This window comes from Vulpes vulpes, chromosome 8 (assembly GCF_048418805.1).
Source record: "Vulpes vulpes isolate BD-2025 chromosome 8, VulVul3, whole genome shotgun sequence".
Lineage (NCBI taxonomy): Eukaryota > Metazoa > Chordata > Mammalia > Carnivora > Canidae > Vulpes > Vulpes vulpes.
The window spans coordinates 92080204-92100019 of NC_132787.1; the positions used below are offsets into that span (position 1 = coordinate 92080204).

General features: G+C 45.7%; 1 long non-coding RNA gene and 1 pseudogene across 1 annotated transcript; both read right to left on the reverse strand.

The window, feature by feature from the left end:
* Positions 1-5486: 5486 nt before the first annotated feature.
* LOC140593747 (small ribosomal subunit protein uS17 pseudogene) lies at positions 5487-5953 on the reverse strand (annotated as a pseudogene).
* Positions 5954-12278: 6325 nt separating this feature from the next.
* On the reverse strand, positions 12279-19498 carry LOC140600018 (uncharacterized). Its single transcript, XR_012003203.1, has 2 exons — positions 19189-19498; positions 12279-12483 (listed from the first exon to the last, which is right to left on the reverse strand). It is a non-coding gene; the product is annotated as an uncharacterized lncRNA (long non-coding RNA).
* Positions 19499-19816: the final 318 nt, after the last annotated feature.

Below are 19816 nucleotides of genomic sequence, written 5' to 3' on the forward strand. Positions count from 1 at the left end.
GCTCTGGGTCCTGGGTTATCGATGCCTCCTTCATCCCACTGGCCGCCAGTCATCACCAAGCCCTATCAGTTCTGTCCTGCAGCCCTCTCACGTCTCTTCCTTTCTGTTGGGCTCCTGGCACCCTGGCCCCATCCAGCTCTTTGCCCTTCCCTGGCGCGACTGCTCCTTCCTGTCTTCCCCGCTCTGTCCACAGGGCCTGGCGCTAAAGCACTGCGGGTGGGCCGCTGGAGGCATGACCCCTCCTGGCTGCAATCCCCCTTCCCACCAAACCTCTGGGTGCCGCACTCCGGGGCTCTGGCCCAGCCTCACCAGACCGCCAACTGCTGCCTAAGTGCACCAGAATCTTCCCGACCTCTGCCTTTTTGGCTTCCACTGGCTGCTCAGCCAGAAACACCTCCCCAGGAGTCATCCTTTAAGGCCCCGGGCAAGTGATCCTTCTGCTGGACATCATCTCTCCCTCCTCCTGGCTTTGGTACCAGTGGTGGTTTCCCCACCATTCAATATCCTGCCTCGTAGCCGCAAGCTCCCTGTCTCTCTGTCTCTGTGTCTCTCTCCCTTCTCGCCCTCCCCCCACAGCCCATTCTGGGATGCAAGCTCCTTGCAGCAACAACCCCGTCCTAGTCATCTTTGTATCCTCGCTGCGTCTTATGCAAAGTAGATGCTCAAAAATGTGGGTTACTTTGAAGGAAGAAGCTGATCTTAACTTCAGATGGGGGGATGAGGTGATGTCACTTCCGTCACTGCCTCTCTCTGGTTTCCAGCAACAAAGCACCTTGGTCAGATCACCTCTCAGGAGGTGCGGTTCCCTTGTTTTCTGGTCTCCTGCTGGAACCAGCCTGGCAAAAAATGGGGTAACTCAGGGTCTCTCACAATTGCCTTGTTATACTTTCATCCTGAGTCTCCCTCTTGGCTGGAGTGATAGATAGCCTGACTAACCCTTTCCCAGCTTAGGGACTCCTGGTCGGCCCCTCAGGGTTACTGGTGGGTCTCCTGGGTGCTGTGTCAGGGTTCCTGTGGCTTGGAGGACCCCGGCCACCCCCAGAGCATCTAGGGTGGGCTTTCCTGTTCTCTTGCTCAAATAGGAGCATCCGATTTGTCCTCAGAGTGTAGAATAGAGGTAATGGGGTTTTTAAAAATTTTACTATAAGGCAACCTATAAGAAATAAGAAAAACCTTCACCATGATCTCAGCCCTTTTATACAACTATTTTCATATTTGCACGTTTCTTTCTAGCTGTGTCCATATGCAGTGTCTATTTTTATAGTTACTGTAATATGATATATATATAGACTTTTCCACTAATTATGAAATCACGAACACTTTCCTGTGATTTTACACCTTTCATAATAGTTCTTGTACTTGGCTATAGAATATTGCCCACACAATAATTTATTTATCCTTTTTATTAGATCTTTAGATTGTTTCTGAGTTTTTTTATATTGAGTTGATGCATATAGCTTTTATAATATATTTCCTTGGGATAAATTCCTAAGGAGGGGAAGACAAAGAAAGTCAAAGGACAAACATTTTTAGGACTCTCAATTCTTATTTTCTTATTGCATTCTAAAAGCATTGTACTGACTTACCGATAATAGTATTCAGTGCTACCACAGTCCATTCTATTGTTAATGCCTACTCAGATTCAACAAATATTTGATTGCTTTTTTTTAAAGGTTTATTTATTAGAGAGAGAGATTGTGCACCTGTGAGCAGGGGGATAGAGAGGTTCCCAAGCAGACTCCCCACTGAGTGTGGAGCCTGACAGGGCTCGGCCCCAGGACCCTGAGATCACGACCTGAGCTGAAATCAAGAGTCCGATGCTCAACTGCTTGAGCTACCCAGGCGGCCCCTGACTGCTTATTATGTGGGAGGCACTTACATATTTATTTATGCATTAAAATATCTTCCTAGAACCTTAGGCTTTCAGAGTTGGAAGACACCTGCTCATTTTACGAATGAAGCAGGAAACCCAGAGAAATTATGTACAACGTTTACCACTGCATGGTTTGAAAACGATAACACTTGGATGATAAACCTTGATTCTCTGGTCCTCGAGCCCTCTGCACTCTCTACCATGCCTAGCAGGTGCAGTCTGGGTGTTTGTTTCTTTCCTGCTCATGCACAGCAGAGAAGTGACAGTGCAAGTTCGTCCTCTGGCCACTACCACCCAGAGGATCTCTTGCACGGCACATGTTTGGCCAGTAGAAGCCAGAAAGCTCCAGAACTTTAAGATTCAACAGATAAGCCAAGACCTCAGATGGCTAATGAAAGACTTACTGGCGTTGCTTTCTAAAAGGGGGCTCCTTTATTCCTTCTGGGCGTCGTTCTGGCAGATTGTGGTGTATTAAGCATGAAGCAACCTGTAATTCCCTGTTCTTCCCCTTCCCCCACGCCTTTGTTTATACTCCCACCTTGCAGTGCCAGGAAGAGCCTTTCTCTGGCCTTCTATTTGCTCATCCTCTCTGATCTTTAAGTACTAGCTCCTCCAAAAAGGCTTTTTATTATTTATTTATTTTAAAAAGATTTTATTTTTTTATTCATGAGAGACAGGTAGAGACATAGACAGAGAAGCAGGCTCCCTGCAAGGCACTTGATGTAGGTCTTGATCCCAGGACCACTGAGCCACCCAGGGGCCCCCTAGAAGGCTTTTAAAATCTTCCTGTGTGTCAGTTATCTATTGCTGCCTAACAGAACCACCCTGAAACATTTTACTCAAACTAATAGTTACTTATAATTTTTCATGATTCTGTGGATTGACTGAGTGGTTCCAATGCTGGTTTCACCTGAAAATACTCATTCAACCAGGGTAGGAGGAGCTGATGGTCAAGATCTCTGGCAGTTGTTGGCTCACACCCGGGGCACCTCAATTCCCCTCACGGTGCCTCTCCTCTGCCAGTGGGCCAGATGGGCTTCCTTACGTGGCAGTCCCAGGGGATGTTTTAACGTGCAAGGGCCTGTCAAGCCTCTGGTGTGGCACTGTCCCATTAGCCAAAGCAAACCACAAGGCCACACTCAGAGTCTATGGGAGAAGGAGGCACACATGGCAGGTGTCCTGGGAGGCCTGATTCGGAGGACCGCTCCTCTAACGAATGGCTCACCTCCCTCCCACGTGCAAATCTCCTCACTCCTCCTGGTGCCCTCACACCTCATTTGATCACGGCCCCAGGCTTACAGCGCCGGGCCTCCCGGTCACCTTGGGCCCTGGTGTGTGCAAGCCTCCTCAGGTGCAGTTCCTTTGTGGCTCCTCTCGGTCCAAGGACTGTGAGCTTAAGAGACAAACCATCTCCTCTGCTCCCTGCGCCCATCACACGGGCTGAGAGGGGCGGGACGACTTTGGTAGAACTCCCGTCCAAAGTGGGAGCAGCCAGAGACACGCAGCAACCGGGCACTCCTAAAAGGAGCGGGATCTGTGCGGTCAAGGCTCCCTACTCTGAAGGGAGGGCGCCCCTGCCCTGGGCCCTGCCAGCTCAGCTGCGGGATTCACTGCCTTGTTCTCTCTGCCTTGCAGCTTTGCCCTCGGGGCTTCGGGTCCACCTTCTGAGATACTCTTTCTGGTCAGTGAGAACTGTGTCTGCGGCTGAGGAGCTCTCTCAGCCTGCTTTCTGCAACTTAGAATGTGTGGAGTCCTGGGGACTGTTTCACTTTGAAATCTCCTTATCCAACGACCCTCCCTGACTCCCCCCCCCCCCCCCCCCCCCCCGCCTCCAAAAAAAACAGTGTCAGAGAAGAGTCTACTTGGTTGGACAAAAGCCATTCCAGCAATTAATTTAGAGATGGTTCTCCCTCCATTTAGGCCAGCATGTTGGAGAGCTCTGGGGCAATGACCTTGTGATTCTTGGAAGCTGCTTTTCCAGAAGGGCTACTAGGTACCACCTTCTATCGTTCTGAGGTCTTAACCCAGAGTCACAGCCTCAAACTTAATTTGATCTTCACTCTGAAGCCATGTCTTACTTGGAGACTTTTGTGGGTTAGAGACCAGAAATATAAAATGCTTAAATTGGTTTTGTTTTGGTTTATTTTATTCTATTATTATTATTATATTTTAAGAGTGTGACAAAGAGCAAGCAAGGGACGGGTCAAGGGAGAAGGAAGAGAATCTCAAGCAGACTCTGCTGAGCTCGGAGCCCTTGATGCAAGGCTCTATCTCAGGACCCTGAGATCATGACCTGGACTGAAATCAAGAGTCAGACGCTTAATGGACTGAGCCACCCAGGCACCCGAAACACTTTATTTTGGAAGCCAGCACACCCCTACCTCTCGTCTTCTTTTTAAATTCCTATGGGAAACTGAACAATTCCTCCTTCCTGTCCTTTACAGTAAAAGCTGCTAAAAAAGACAATTTATAGTTTCAACATTCTGCCTGGAAATTCCCTGAGCCAGATTCATAAGCTTAATAGGTAAGTTTTCTACCTTCTAAATTCCTGCTAGGGGCAATTTTGCGGGACTGCTGTCACTGCTCACTGTTTCATTGCCAGAAGCTGCCTTTTCCCGTCCAGTAGATTCCCCCCTGAAATCTCCAGGCTACACTCCTAGCCTCCCTGCCACCCTCCCAGCCTCCCTTTGCAACACAATTGAAAGCCGCTACTACATGTTTTGTAGTTTTGTTATGGCGCTACCTCCTTCCAGGTACAAATTCCTGTATACTATCTATTGGTGTGTAACAAATCACTCCAAACGTTGAGTCTTAAAACAATATTTTTTCTCTCATTTACATGGGTCAGCTAGGAAGCTCTACTGTTGGTGTCACTAGGGCACACTCATGTGGCTGCACTTAAACTGCAAAGTCAACTGGGCTAGAATATCCAAAATGGCGGTCCTCCATGTCTGGCAGTAGGGGCTGACCAACAGTGAAGATGGTCTCTGTTTCCTCCACTTGGCCTCTTCATCATGCTAGACAGGCTTCCTTACAAGGTGGTCACAAGCAATGTTCCAAGAGAGCAAGTCCTACTGTGCAAGTATTTCTCAAGCTTCTGCTGTGTATGTGTGCCATTTGTCCCACTGGACAGTGCAAGTTACAAGGCCAAGTCAGAGTTGACATGGGAGGGGAACACACAAGGACACATGTATCATAAGGCATGACGCACTGGGGACTATGGCTGTTATTGTCAGCCACACCATGCCTCTAGACCGAATGGGTCTTCTTCTTTGGGATCCCTTGGCCCTTTGTTTGTTTGTTTGTTTTTTAAGATTTTATTTATTTATTCATGAGAGACACAGAGAGAGGCAGAGACAGAGGCAGAAGGAGAAGCAGGCTCCATGCAGGAGCCCGATGCAGGACTCGATTCCAGAACCCCAGGATCATGTCCTGAGCCAAAGGCAGATGCTCAACAAATGAGCTACCCAGGTGTCCCTCCCCTGGCTCTTTAAACCTCTATTAAAATTCACTTAACTTAGTCTGTCTTTAAAATTGTCATTTCTGTATAACTCACTTGCTACCTGTAAGCTTTTCTTTTTCTTTTCTTTTCTTTTACAGGGAAAATAACTTCTCAGGACTTCTGGCTTCTTGCTGCCATGGCTTTGGGGATCTTGAGCACACTGGAGCACACAGTCTTGCTCGAGGGCTGGCACTTGCCCACTGTGACCATGTCGCCAATATGGATGTCCCTGAAGCAGGGGGGCAGGTGTGTGAATATGTTCTTGTGGTGTTTCTTGAAGTAGTTGTACATTAGGATGCAGTGGAGGTAGTTGCCACAGAGGAAAATGGTCCTCTGTCTTGGTCACCTGCCACACCAGACAGAATTTGCCTTCAGATGGAGATATTACCAGTAAAGGGGCATCTCTGGTCAGTACAGGTGTCCTCAGTGGCCTCCGTGGGCATCTTAAAGCCCAGACCGATGTTTCTGTGGTATCACAGGAGCCTCTCTTCGCCAGTTTCTCTAAGCAGGACCATCTTCTTATTTTGAACGATGGTGAGCTACTTTTGGTAGGCATGCGCAGTCTGAATATCTGCCATTTCTTGGCCTCTTGAGGAAAGGTCTGTAAGCTTCTTTAAGAAGAAATGTCCAGGTCTGTTTTCTATTCCACCTTCTATTTCATAGCTTAGCACACAGTCAGTGTTCATGAAATATTAGCTGTTAGTGAGAAAGTCCTAGAAACGCAGCCCAGGGCATGGGCTGTGGGGTTGGCATGGAACTCCTCCTTGATGTTTCTCACCCAACACCAGAGTACTGCACAGGTTCTCCATCTCCTCAGATTTCTAAAGAGCCATGAAAGGATGTTGACTGGTGGGAATGTGGTTTAAGCTATGTGAGCCTACGTGTAGAATATGGTCTCCTCCGTCATCAGCACACTCAGCACCTGTATCCCAGCCAGCTGCAGACCCTCTGAGGCCCAACCCAAGCCCAAGGCCTACCTCTCATCTCTATGGCCACAGCCTTCATCACGTGTTCTGACCATGAGTCTTGGGTTTTGAGGAACTTGAAATCTAGTTGAGGAAGCAGAATGGGCACATATGAAACAACCCAAACTACTTACTAATCAATAGGTCAACAAAAGGCAAAACCAGTACACTACCCCTGGGCCTGGTGGTATAAGGGATACAACACAAATATAGTGAGTCAGAATGCAGTGAGGCGAATTCTAAGAAAGCCATCTCCTTGGAGAAGGTGAAGCGTGAGTTGGATCTAGGAACAGGGTATGGACGGATATTGGTGCAGACAATAGAGGATGATGGAGGGGTCTTAGTGGAGTGTGATGTCGTGGAGTCAAATGAATGAGGTAGGAAACTGACACCTGATGTGCGGCAGAGAGTAAGCAGATCTGGAATTGGGAACCAAAAAATGTTGGGGAAAAATCAGTGGAGTGACGGATATGCCTTTAAAAGCCTCAGCAGGGCACCTGGTGGCTCAGCGGTTGAGTGTCTGCCTTCGGCTCAGTGTGTGATCCTGGAGACCTGGGATCGAGTCCCGCGTCAGGCTCCCTGCATGGAGCCTGCTTCCCCCTCTGCCTGTGTCTCTGCCTCTCTCTCTCTCTCTCTCTCTCTGTGTCTCTCATGAATAAATAAATAAAATCTTAAAAAAAAAAAAAAGCCTCAGCAAATCAAGCTGTACCCAGGGGGTCATCTGGGTACCTGAGATTGCCTCTGTGGGTGAAGTCTGTTTCTGGAGTTCTCCTCACCCTACAGTGAAGTTGTTTTGCATTTCGGGGCAATCAAAAGAGCTAGTACTGCATACATAAGGGAGGGATAGAGGAGGTGGGAAGCTACCCTGCCCCAAGGGGAGCTCAGAGCTCTGGGTAGCAGCACTGGGAAGCTGCCATCTTGGAGATTTGGCTTTCCCTGTGTTCCACACGGTTTGCTGTACCTGTCATGACCCCTCCAGTTCCAATGGTGACTTTTTTTGCCTTTCTGCATTTTGGCCTCCTTGCTCCTGCATCTTTGCAAAAGATGGAGACATTGCAATGAGAGAAAAAGGCGGAACTTTCCCAGGCACACAGTGGTCCTAACCCATACTGGAAGGAAGCACCCTTAATATGACATAAAATGAAGCCACTGAGGCCCCTGAGTAGGCCTAGAGAAACATTCAACAGTGGGGATCCGGGCCCTAGAAGAATTCACTGTGGGGAACAAGAAGAGGTGGAAGGCTGCCCCAGGCTGAGCTCTGAAATGCTGGGATGAGGAACATAAATGTGCTGAGGCATGGAGCAGAAGAAGCTAACCGCAAGACGAGGAAACTAGTGAGTGTGGAGAAGCAAAAAAAAAAAAAAAAAAAAAAAAAAAGAACAGGTCAGCACTGGTGACAAGAAAGCACTTTCTTGTTCTGGGGCTTGCAGGGCTCATGTGTCCTTTCTAGTTCTAGAGAGAGGCACAGAAGTGGGGCCTAGAAGAGGACTGGGCAGGCATAGCTCTTTTCTCTTTCTTCCCTCACATGGTAACAGGGAAATGTGAAAAACTTATATTCTAATGTCCAAGGCTGTGTGGCAACATTCTGGAATGGAAAGCAGCTCAGCACCCCTGCCCCAGTCAGCCATTCTGGAACAGCCCAGGATGCACACAGGCACATGTGGGTACTAGGGAGCTGGCAGGGTTACCTTCCTCCTTCCACCACGCTCATCCACAAATGCCCTTTGCCCTTTTTCTACAATCAGAACCTCTTCAAATAATTAACTTTAACAAATGGAGAAGCTCAGTGGTTCTCCACTTTGGCTACACATTATATCACTTGCAGCCATTTTAAAAAAATTCAGTTCATCTAGGGTTGGCCTGAGATGTACGGATTTTTTTTTTAAAGCATACCAGATTGGTATGATTGGTATGAAGCCAGATTGAGAACAGCTGGATTTACTAATCTTGAGCCACTTTAGAAAGTTTAGTCAACATAGAATTTGTTGATCTTTCAAGGTGTCTGAAAACACCACATAAATAATTAGCCTTTGGTAACCCAGCATGACCTAGGAGATACCTTCTCTTAGATGTTGTGACCTCTGGGTTGCCTTCCTGGGGGAATTTTTAAATCAATTGTATTTATTTATGAGAGAGAGAGGGAGGGGGGGCGGGGAGGAGTGGAGGGAGGAGTGGAGAGAGAGGGACAAGCAGACTCCATGCTGAGTGTGGAGCCCAACGCAGGGCTTGACCTCAGGACCCTGAGATCATGACCTGAACCAAAACCAAGGGTAGGATGCTTAAATGACTGAGCCACCCAGGCAACCCTCCTGGGGGGAGTTCGTAAGGATCCTTTGTGTGCCATTTAGGCTCTGGCCTCCTGAGCTTTCCACATTACGGCAGAATGAGAGCTCTTCCTGTGACCATCAGCACACAGCACAGCAAATACCCTGGTGGCTCAGTGTGGCTGAGTGGTTCGGTCCAGTTCCATCTTCAGCATGACACCCGAGGACAGTTTTGTTGAAGAGCACAATTGCTATCCATAATGTAAATCTCAGAGAGTTTCATCGTAAGGTTTTCCATGTACTTTGTCTCAGACCTCACAAGACGTTATGGGGGGTGAGACAGGGTACCCCTGTCTCAGCACTGCCTCTCCTCCTGGCCATGCCCCATCCTCATCTAGCCTCCCAATCGTCTTCTGGGCCATCTTCACTTCACATTTGGACAAGACTGAGAACCGGTGATTCAGCCTCTATGGGGGGAAGGATTTCCACATTGCTACCCACCGTGCAAAATAGCAGTTCCTATTTATCTCTTCCAAATTTGCCTCCTTCAGCCACCAGCAGCCACCCCTGACTGCTGGTATATAAGATTTGGTGGCCGCATGCATGCCAGCTCTGTACACCTTTGGCATATGACACTTAAGCCCTCGTCTTCCTCTGAAGGCCAGTGTTTGGTTTTTGTTTGTCATCATGTAAAGAACACTCTTCCTGCTTGTCATTTTAATTACTCACTATTGAACTCTTTCCAGTCCTGTTACATCCTCTGTACGTGCCAGGGAACAGAATGACACACATGATGGTGTCAGTTTACTCTAATTTGGTATAAGGATGGGATTGTGATATTTTGTTTCCAGTTTTCTTATCTGCACGTTATTAGGGATTTTTGGTGGGGAGGTGAAGGGCAGGGCAGTGGATTCATAACTTCAAGAAATGTTTTTCAGGTTCATTACCTTATTTTCCGTGAGCTGTTATTATCGTTGCCTGCACTGGCGCTCAGCTGGCAGGTGTCTGCCCTCCCACGCAGCGTGCTAACATCCTTCTTTTCACTGCTGTCAGCTCACTACCTGGCCAAACTTGGTGTCACCAACGACCTTGGCGATTCCACTGCATGCCTCTTCCCTGGATCATTTATCACCATGAAAATTAAGACTTGGATGTTCAGACCGCAGAATGCAAATGGGACGGGTTCTAGTATAGACTTTTGAAAAAGATTTTTTTTCTTGTTTTCCAAAAAGTGCATATTAACGTAAGACCATTGGAAAATGTAAATGAATATAAAGAAAATTAAAAGCAGTCCTCATCCTACCCTCCCTACCCCCCAGAGGCAATCTCTGCTAATATTTTGGTTTCTATTCTTCCAGTTTTTTCTTCAGGAAGCACAACACACACACACACCTCTATAAAACTCTTTCCCCCTATCTCTTTTTTAACACAAACACCAAGAAACAAAATATCATGAATAATTGGCAATAATTGTCATTTACCAAAGCTCTCCCAGCTTTCCTCCCACGGGGTAACTATTTTCTCCAAGTCTGGGTTTATGATTCCCTTGTTTTATAAACGTGATTTTATAAATTGTTTGTGTTTACTTGATTTTAAGCTTTATAAAAAATGGTATCATGCTCTAATCATGTCCCTTGCTGTTTTCACTCAAACAACACATTGGCTCATTTTGTCTACGCTGTGTCGTGTAGATGAAGTTCCTTCGTTGAGACTCCTATGCAGTATTTCTGTCGTAGAGATTTAGGTGATCGCTCTTCTCTTGCTGGCCACTTGGGTTGTTCTCAGTATTTTGTTATTAAAAGCAGTGCTTGTGCATGCCTTTTGGTACATGTGTCAAGAGTGTCTTTGGGGTGAAATCTTTGGCTATAGAGTATGTTTCCAACTGATCAGCTGCCTGTCCAACATTTGGCATCGTCAGACTTTAACACGTTTGCCTTTCTAGTAGGTTTATAACATTGTAGTTTTAATTTGCATTTTCCTGAATACTAATGAACTTGAGGATCTTTTCGTGCATTTACTTGCCATATGTGTTTACCTTCCTATAAAATGTCTGCTTATATTTTTGAATCCTTTCCTCTTGGGCTTATTTGTCTCTCACAAATATTTTTAAGCAAAATTTGAATTACACTACACATACCATTTTACACTTTTCCATGACATGAAATAGTCTTTTACACTGTTATTTTCATGGCAGTGGCATCTTCTATTTCATGGATATCTTGTAATTTAATTGAAGACTTTTACCGGGTATTTTTTAATTTTAGTTTTTAGAAATAACTCTGGTAAGATATACTAGTTCTATTTTTTTTTTAATTTTTATTTATTTATGATAGGAACACAGTGAGAGAGAGAGGCAGAGACACAGGCAGAGGGAGAAGCAGGCTCCATGCACCGGGAGCCTGACGTGGGATTCGATCCCGGATCTCCAGGATCGCGCCCTGGGCCAAAGGCAGGCGCCAAACCGCTGCGCCACCCAGGGATCCCTGGTAAGATATACTAATGCATAAATTTAAATACACATTACTAAATGTTTTTGTATAAGAAGCTGCAAGAATTTGGATTTCTGGGTCAAAGAATATCAACATTAAAAAAACTGATATTTCTGGGATCCCTGGGTGGCGCAGTGGTTTGGCACCTGCCTTTGGCCCGGGGCACGATCCTGGAGACCCGGGATTGAATCCCACATCGGGCTCCCTGCATGGAGCCTGCTTCTGCCTGTGTCTCTGCCTCTCTGTCTCTCTCTGTGTGACTATCATGAATAAATAAATAAAATCTTAAAAAAAAACCCTGATATTTCTATATCACTTTCCAGAATGGTTCTATAATTTGTATTTCTTCAAAAAACCCTTGGGGTGCCTGGGTGACTCAGTTGGTTAAGAGTCTGCCTTTGGCTCAGGTCATGATCTCAGGGTCCTGGGATTGAGCCCTGCATCAGGCTCCCTGCTCGGTGGGGAGTCTGCTTTTCCCTCTCCCTCTGCCTGCCACTCCCCCTGCTTTTGCTCTCTCTCTCTGTCAAATAAATAAGTAAAAATCTGAAAAAAAAAAAAAAAAACCAACCCCAAAGCCTCTTTACCACTGGATATTAAATATCAAATAGTTTGCTAATTTAATCTGTAAATATTAGCAATAAAGATAACATTTAAAAATGTTTATTTGCCACTGTGTTTTGTCTTTTTCTGGTATTCTTTTTTTCTCAGCTTATAGTTTGCATTCAAATGAAGGTATATCTAAGCACCATATACAAAATTACCTGGCTTACTTCTTTTTCCCTCTTCACGTGGTTATATTATTATTCATTTGACACACAAATGAGTTCATTTATTTCTGTTTGCACCTAGTTACAGATTTTTCATTGTTTCTTATGCTTTTTGATTTAATTTTATTATTTTTTAAAGTTTTATTTAAGTAATTTCTACATTCAGCATGGGACTCAAGCTCATGACCCTGAGATCAAGAGTCACATGCTCCCCTGACTGAGCCAGCCAGGTACCCCTGAATTTTGTTTTTGAATGTATGCAACATTAACATGTTTCCAGAAGCCAAAACTCAAAATTGTCCCTTCCTCTCTTATCCTTTCTACCTGTTCCTCACCTAATTCCTAACAGGCAAACAATTTCATTGTTTTCCGGCTTATTGTTCTTGTGATGATCTTTTAATAAAGGAAGCAAGTCCAGTTTATTTTCTTGTCTTTATTATACAAAAGGTAACATACTATACATTTGTTTTTGTACTTTGCTTTTAAAACTTAATAATATATCTTGGAAATTACGATGAATCAGTTATAAAGATTCCTCATTCATTTTTCTTGCTTCCTAGGTGTCAGTTGTAAGTTTATTCAACCAGTCTTCCTGTTTGGGCATTTAGGTAGCATCCAATATCCTGCAAATACAAATAATGATACAATGAAGAAGTATACATATGTAGTGTATGTATTATTTCTGGAGATTTCTTTAGGTCAAGTTCCTAGAAGCTGGAGTGCTGTGTTGAAAGGTAAATGCACAGGGGCACCTGGGTGGTGCAGTTGGTCAAGCATCCAACTCTTGGTTTGGCTCAGGTCAGGAACTCAGAGTCGTGATCTCAAGAGACTGAGCCTCGTGTCTGGTCCCACATCTGGCTCCGCACTCAGCACAGAGTCTACTTAAGACTCTCTCTCCCTCTCCCTCTACCCTTCCTCCCCCCTCACTGTTCTCTCTTTCATAAATAAATAAATCTTAGGTAAGTGCACAAACCACTCATTAGATATTGGTAAATGCCCCTCCAGAGGGGTTTTACTATTTCCCATTCCTTCTAGTAATATTTGTTTCCCCATCCCCTCACCAACAGAGTGAGGCTGTGAATGGCTGGACAGTCCTCCCAACACCATAATAAAAAGTCCTTCTTGGGGGTATCTGGATGGCTCAGTCAGTGAAGCCTCTGCCTTTGGTTCAGGTCATGATCCTGGGGTCCTGGGATCGAGCCCCGTGTTGAGTTCCCTCTCAGCCAGGGTCTGCTTCTCCCTCTCCCTCTGCTTCCCCCACCTCATGCTCTCTGTTGCAAATAAATAAATAAAATATTTTTTTAAAAAGTCCTTTGTCTCAGCCATTTGACTGCTTCTCATATACTAGAAATCACATGTAGCTGGACTGATTTCAGTACCTACTATTTGATCACACTGGTCTGTCTATTCATGTGCCAGAACCACTTTGTTCCCAGCCAAGAGCTCCATGGTAAGTTTTGATACTGATTAGAGCCAATCTTTTCTCATATCTCTTTTCAGCGTTCTACTAGCTGTTCCTCGGTGTTTATTTTTCCACAAGAACTTTGGTTTCAATTTGTCTATTTTCAGAAAACAAGAAAAAATTTGTTTATATTTTGGGGGGAATTCTATTAAATTTATAAATTAGCATAAGGAAAATTGTCACCTTAATGATGTTGAACTATTTTAACCAAAACCAAGGGATGTCTCCTTCAAGTATACTTTTGTGTCTTTCAGGATTTTTCTTTAGTTTTCTTTTTTCAAAGAACCAGATTTATTGAGACATAATTCAGATGTCTTTCATCTATTTAAAGTGTACCATTCACTGATTTTGGTATGACCACAGACTCGTGAACCCATCACCACAGTCATTTTGGAACATTTTCATCAACTCAAAAAGTAATCCTATGCCTGAAAAGTTCTTTCCCAATCCCTCCAACCCCTCCAGCCAACTTACCAACCACCAACCTACTTTCTCTCTCTTGTCGATTTGTCTATTCTGTATATTCCATATACATAGAATTATATAGTATTTGGTCTTCTGTGACTGGCTTCTTTCACTTGGCACATTTTCTAGATTCTTCCATGTTCTAGCATATGCTCCATTCTACTTTATTTTTGGAGGGGAGAGAGAAAGAGTGCGCATGTGCATGTGCAGGGAGGGGTGGGTGGGAGGGGTAGAGGGGTAGAGAGAGAAAGAGAGTCCTAAGTAGGCTCCACACCCAGCACAGACCCCAAGATGGGGCTCGATCTCACAAGCCTGAGATCACAACTGAAGCTGAAATCAAGAGCTGGATGCTTTACTGACTGAGCCACCCAGGCACCCCTGCTCTGTTCTTTTTTATTGCTAAATACTATTCCATTGTATGGATGGATGTACCACATTTTGTTTACCCATTCATCAGGTGATGGAGTTTGGGGTTGTTTTCACTTTTTGGCTGTTGTGAACAAGACTGTGAACATTTTTGTATAGGTTGCTGGGTAGGCATATATTTTCAAGTCTCCTACAGTATATCCCTAGAAGTAGGATTGCTAGGGCATATGATAACATTACGTTTAACCTTCTGAGGGCTGCCACGCTGTTTTTGGAAACAGTTACACCTTTTTACATTCCCACCAGCTATGTATCAAGGTTCCAGTTTCTTCACATCCTCACCCGCACTTGCTATTGTCTGTGATTTTGATGCGAGCAATCCTAGGAGGGGGGAAGTGATATCTTCTATTTTTTACTTACATTTCACTAAGGGCTAATTATACTGAACATCTTTACATGTGCTTACCAGTCAGATAGCTATCTCTTCTTGGAAGAAATGTCTGCTCAAATCCTTTTCCTATTTTTCAACGGAGTTATTTGTGTTATTATAGTGTTGCTAGTATATATTCCTGATATAAGTCCCTTAGCATATATATTATTTGGAAATAGTTATTCCCATCCTGTAGGCTGTCTTTGTACTTTTTAATGGTGTCCTTTGATGCACAAAAGTATTTAATTTTGATAAAGTCAAATTTATCTACCCTTTCTTTTGTCATTTGTGCTTGTGGTGTGTATCTAAGGAGGTTTTGCCAAGGTAACAAGGACATACACCTATGTTTTCTTCTGAGAATTTTGTTTTAATCTTTATATTTAGCTGGTTGAAGTCCTAATCATACCGAATGTGACTATTTTTGAAGATAGGGTCTTGAAAGAGATAATTAAATTAAAATGATGTCCTTAGGGGGCATCTAGCTGGCTCAGTTAGAGAAGCATGTGACTCTTAATCTCGGGTTTGTGAGTTTGAGTCCCACATTGGGTGTAGAGATTACTGATAAGTAAGTAAGTAAATAAATAATTTAAGAAATATGGTCATTAGGGTGGGCTCTACTTTACTATGACTGGTGGTATCCTTAGTTCAGACACTCACACTGCAGAGTAGCTGCCTATTCTTTTTCTAAGATTATTATTTATTTATTTTAGAGAGATTGAAAAGAGAGAGAGAGAGAGAGAAGGGGCTGAGCGGAGAGCCTGATGCAGGGGTTGATCAGGGCCTGAGTCAAAACCAAGAGTCAGACACTTAACCTACTGAGCCACCCAGGCACCCCTGGCTGCCTATTTTTTAAAATCCATTTTATTTGCGATATAGTCACAGTCACTTGTCACTTCTTTGTGTATATATATATATATATATATATATATAGAGAGAGAGAGAGAGAGAGAGAGAGGCTTTTGTGCTTCAATAGCAGAGTTGAATATGAGACCTGCAAACGCCAAATATTTGCTATCTGATGCTTTAGAAAAAATGTGCTGACCCCTACTTCGGATGGGCTTATGTGCATATTATTCTTTGAGTTCTTGGATTTTAAAAAGAGGATTTTTTTCCTATAGAGTTTAATGCCTGAAAAGCAGCATGGATGGGTGGGTACAAAATCCTTAGCTTGCATCTTCTTTGCTCAAGTTTTTCAAAAATGCTGCATCACTATTGCCTTGCTTTGCTCTTGAGAAGTCTGATGCCAGATATTTTCTTTCCCAGATTCCATAACAAACTATTTAGCTTGAAAAGTAATGGCTTAAAGTGAGAACTATTTTGGATATAACTTCACAATCTTTAGGGTCAGGAATTTGGCTGGATTATTCTTCTCTTCTACATAGCTTTGACTGGGGTCACTGTGTGGTACCCCAGCTGATGGCTGATCTGATATAGAGCATTCGTGATGACTTCACTCACATCAGCTAGAGTCAGCTAGTCTCTCTCCCTCTCTATGCCATCTCAGAGTCTCCACAGGGAGTTAGATTTTTAAAAAAGATTTATTTATTTTAGAGAGAGAGAGAGACAGCAGGAGTGGGAGGGGGAGAGGAAGAAGGAGAGAGAATTTCTTCATGCTGGAGTCCAAGAAGACTCCCCCTCTGAGCACAGAGCTGGAACAAGGCTCCATCCCAGGACCCTGAGATCATAACCTGAGCTGAAACCAAGAGTCAGATGCTTAACCAACTGTGCCACCCAGGTGCCCAGGGGAGTTAGATATTTCATATTGTGCCTCAGGGCTTCAAGAGCAAGTGTGCTCCAAGACCCAGTGGATTCTTCAAGACTTCTTATGACCTAGGCTTAGAAGTCCTGTATACTGGGGATCCCTGGGTGGCTCAGCAGTTTAGTGCCTGCCTTTGGCCCAGAGCGAGATCCTGGAGTCCCAGGATTGAGTCCCACGTTCGGCTCCTTGCATGGAGCCTGCTTCTTTCTCCTTCTGCCTCTCTCTCTCTCTCATGAATAAATAAATAAAATCTTAAAAAAAAAAAAAAAAGAAGTCCTGTATACATCACACGTTCTGTTGGTCAAGCAATTCTCTTGGGCCAGCCTGGATCAAAAGAAGGGACACAGAATTTGCAGACATCTTTAATGTACTGCAGCCTTAGTACATTAAGTAATTTTAACTTTTTGTATGGTGGCTTTGAAAACTATTATTTTTGTCTAATAGTTTTAAGAGGTTAGCTCTTAGAATCGATCACTCTGATGGTTTCCCCCAAGTACAAGGGAGCTCTCTCATTATATAGGTTTACATTTTCTTATTTCAAGAAAATTTCATTATTTGTGGAACTTCAGCTATACCTACGTTAGACATTCTTTGCTTGTACGCAAATGACATTCCAAACTGAGAGAGAAATAAGCACAAAGGTCTGCAGGCAAGGGAAAGGAGGAACATTCCAGGAGTCTGGATGGGATTTGTGTAGGAAGTGACAGAGAGGAAGTGGGGAGATAGACAAAGGATAGATGAATGGATGGTTTTGCGTGCCATGCTGAGCAGTGACATATGCAGGCAGCATATTCTGGGAAGTGTTTTCTGACATGCAGTATAGAATATGGAATGAAAGGAACGAGACCACAGGAGAGGGACAGGATCAAAGCTATTACGTTAGTCTAGGTGAGAGGCTTAGCCATGAGGGACAGATTCTAGAGTTCTTAATGAGGAGAATCAACATGACTGTTGAGTGTGGTGGGGACGGGAAGGGAGGAATCCAGGATGACTCTCAGGTTTCTGAACTGGGCAACTGAGTGGACAGTAATGCAGAACAGTTTTAGACACATAGGGCTTGGGGTGGCTGGAGGACATCTAGGGGAAGAGGTCCAGGAGGTGTTTGTCTGTGGAACTCAGATGAGTGGTCTGAGCCAGTAATGCATTTGAGAGTTGCTGGTATATGTGACGGATGAAGACAGGGAGGGGGTGGAATGGCTTCAGGAGATTGTGTAGGGTGAACCAAACACTGAGAACAGAACTTGGGAGACTCAGGAGTGGTCAGCAGGGTGAGGAGGTGGGTCATGTCATGAAGGCCAAGGGAGTTTCCAAAAGAGTGGAGTGCTTTGTGTCGCCAAGTGCCACCAAGAGCCCAGTGATATGAGGACTCAGATACAGTCTGTGACATTTGGGATTCAGGAAGCCCTTAACGATGGATTGGTGCAGGGATGTGGTGGGGACAGAAGTTACATTGTGTGGGTTGACGAGGGAGAAGCTGCTGAGTTGGCAGAGATGAGTGCAAACTACTTTCAAGACATTTGTGAAGGGAAATAGAGAAAGGGAGCAAGCAGTAACTAGAACACAATGCAGAGGGACTGAGGGGTTTCTTGTTCTGAGGACAGGAAAGGCCTGACTATGGCAGATGGTGATGGAAAAGGTAAGAGGGTTTGATAATTTTGAGAGCTCGAGGTGGGGGGGGGGCACGATCGAAATATGTCTGAAAGGAGTTTTCTGAGGATGTGGGAGGTAATGAGGTATGTATGATGCTCATAGAAGTGAACTTAATTCCCAGAATGGTTTATTATAGTCCAGCTCTGGTACTGAAATTACCTTGGTTTCAATCAATACGGCAAATATAGCAAACAATATCGACATATTTATTTTACATCATTTACACATCTTTTCTCCAAAGGGTAGGATCAATGTTTTACCCTTTCAAAGCCTCCCACATAGTTGGTGCTCAGTAAGTGGTAAATGAATAAACAAGATGTCTCTTGCCTGTATTCTGAGTATCTCAGCATATTCAGAACACAGTCAAGACCCTGCAAACAAGTGAAAAAGCTTGAAAAAGCTTGCATGCTTAGAAGCATGCAAGAGTCCTAAAATCCATGTGTCAAAGTTGATGTCCTTTCCTTGAGGAACCTGTTTACCCTCACTTATTTCCTTCACCCTGGGAGTTTAAAAATAGGAAAATGAGAGGAGGAGGAAGAGGATGTTCTAAAGGCAGGCAGGCAGGCAGGCAGACAGCAGCAGGAGGTGGCACGATCTGCCTTACCATAAGGTGCCAAAAAGCAGTGAAAACCCAGGCGCAAAGCATCCTGGCTCGGGGGCTCTTTGCTTAGGGACTTAACATCCCGCACTCACAGAGCAATTATCCTTAAAGGACACTGCTGATTTGAGCCGTAAGCAACTGTGAGAAAAATGATCCTCTGAACTATCGAGAAAAAGCTTAGCTGTTCTTATTTCGAATCATCTCCTACATTTCACACACTTTGGAAAGCATTCTGTCAAAAATGAATAATATTAAAACAAAAAAGCTGATGTCGAGATGGTAAATCTGGGTCCGGCTCAGTTCCCTCGGCCAAGCTGTTTACCTAGCCTTCCTTGGACGCCTTTCTTTTTTTTTTTTTTTCTCTCCTCGGACGTGTTTCTTTCTCTTCCTTCCAGTCGGGACACAAATGCCACCTATTCCAGGAGCCCCCGCCACTTGGTCCAAGCGGAAGTAATCTCTTCCTCCTCTGCCCTGCCATAGCATCTCCTTGTGGCCTTGGCTTTGCCTGGGTCACCAGCCCCGCTTGTTTACACGGCTGCTTCTGCACGAAATTATGCGCACCTGGAGCCCGGGGGCCGTGACCGCGACGGCGTACCTGCGCAGCACCTGGGAGCGAGCTAAGCGCGGAGCCGGCGCTCACCAAACGCTCGCTGGGTTGAACTTCATTTGGGAAGATCCCTCAGGGCAAGACCTCTTGCCGGAGGCGCGGATGAATGATTCATGGGGTGGTTCTCTGCATTCTTCACCTTCGAGTCACGGCGCGCAGTGTCCAGCTGCCCCGGCACATACCTGTGGAATCGAAACGCACCTCCGCCGCCAGCGCGCGGGACCAGCCGGAAGGGGGCGGTTTCACCCCTCCGCGTCCGCCCGTCGCGGGCCCGCTGGGGGGAGGGGGGGAGGGGGAGCCGGGTCCCGCTCGGCCGCAGGGGGCGGGGCTCGGAGGGAGCTCGGCCCGCTCGCCCGCCCCCTCCTCTGCGAGGCGGAAGCCCCGCCCCCGGCCGCGCGCTCGCACAGGCGGCGCGCGCCCGCCCCGCGCCCCCGAGCCCCGCGCCCCCCGCCCCCGCGTGTCCGCGGCCCCGCGCCCCCCCCGCGCCCCCGCGTCTCCGCGCCCCCGCGCCCTCGCGTCTCCGCGCCCCCGCGCCCCGCGCCCCCGCGCCCCGCGCCCCCGCGCCCCCGCGTCCCCGCGCCCCCGCTCTCGCGCCGGGGGCGGGCTTGCTGCGCGT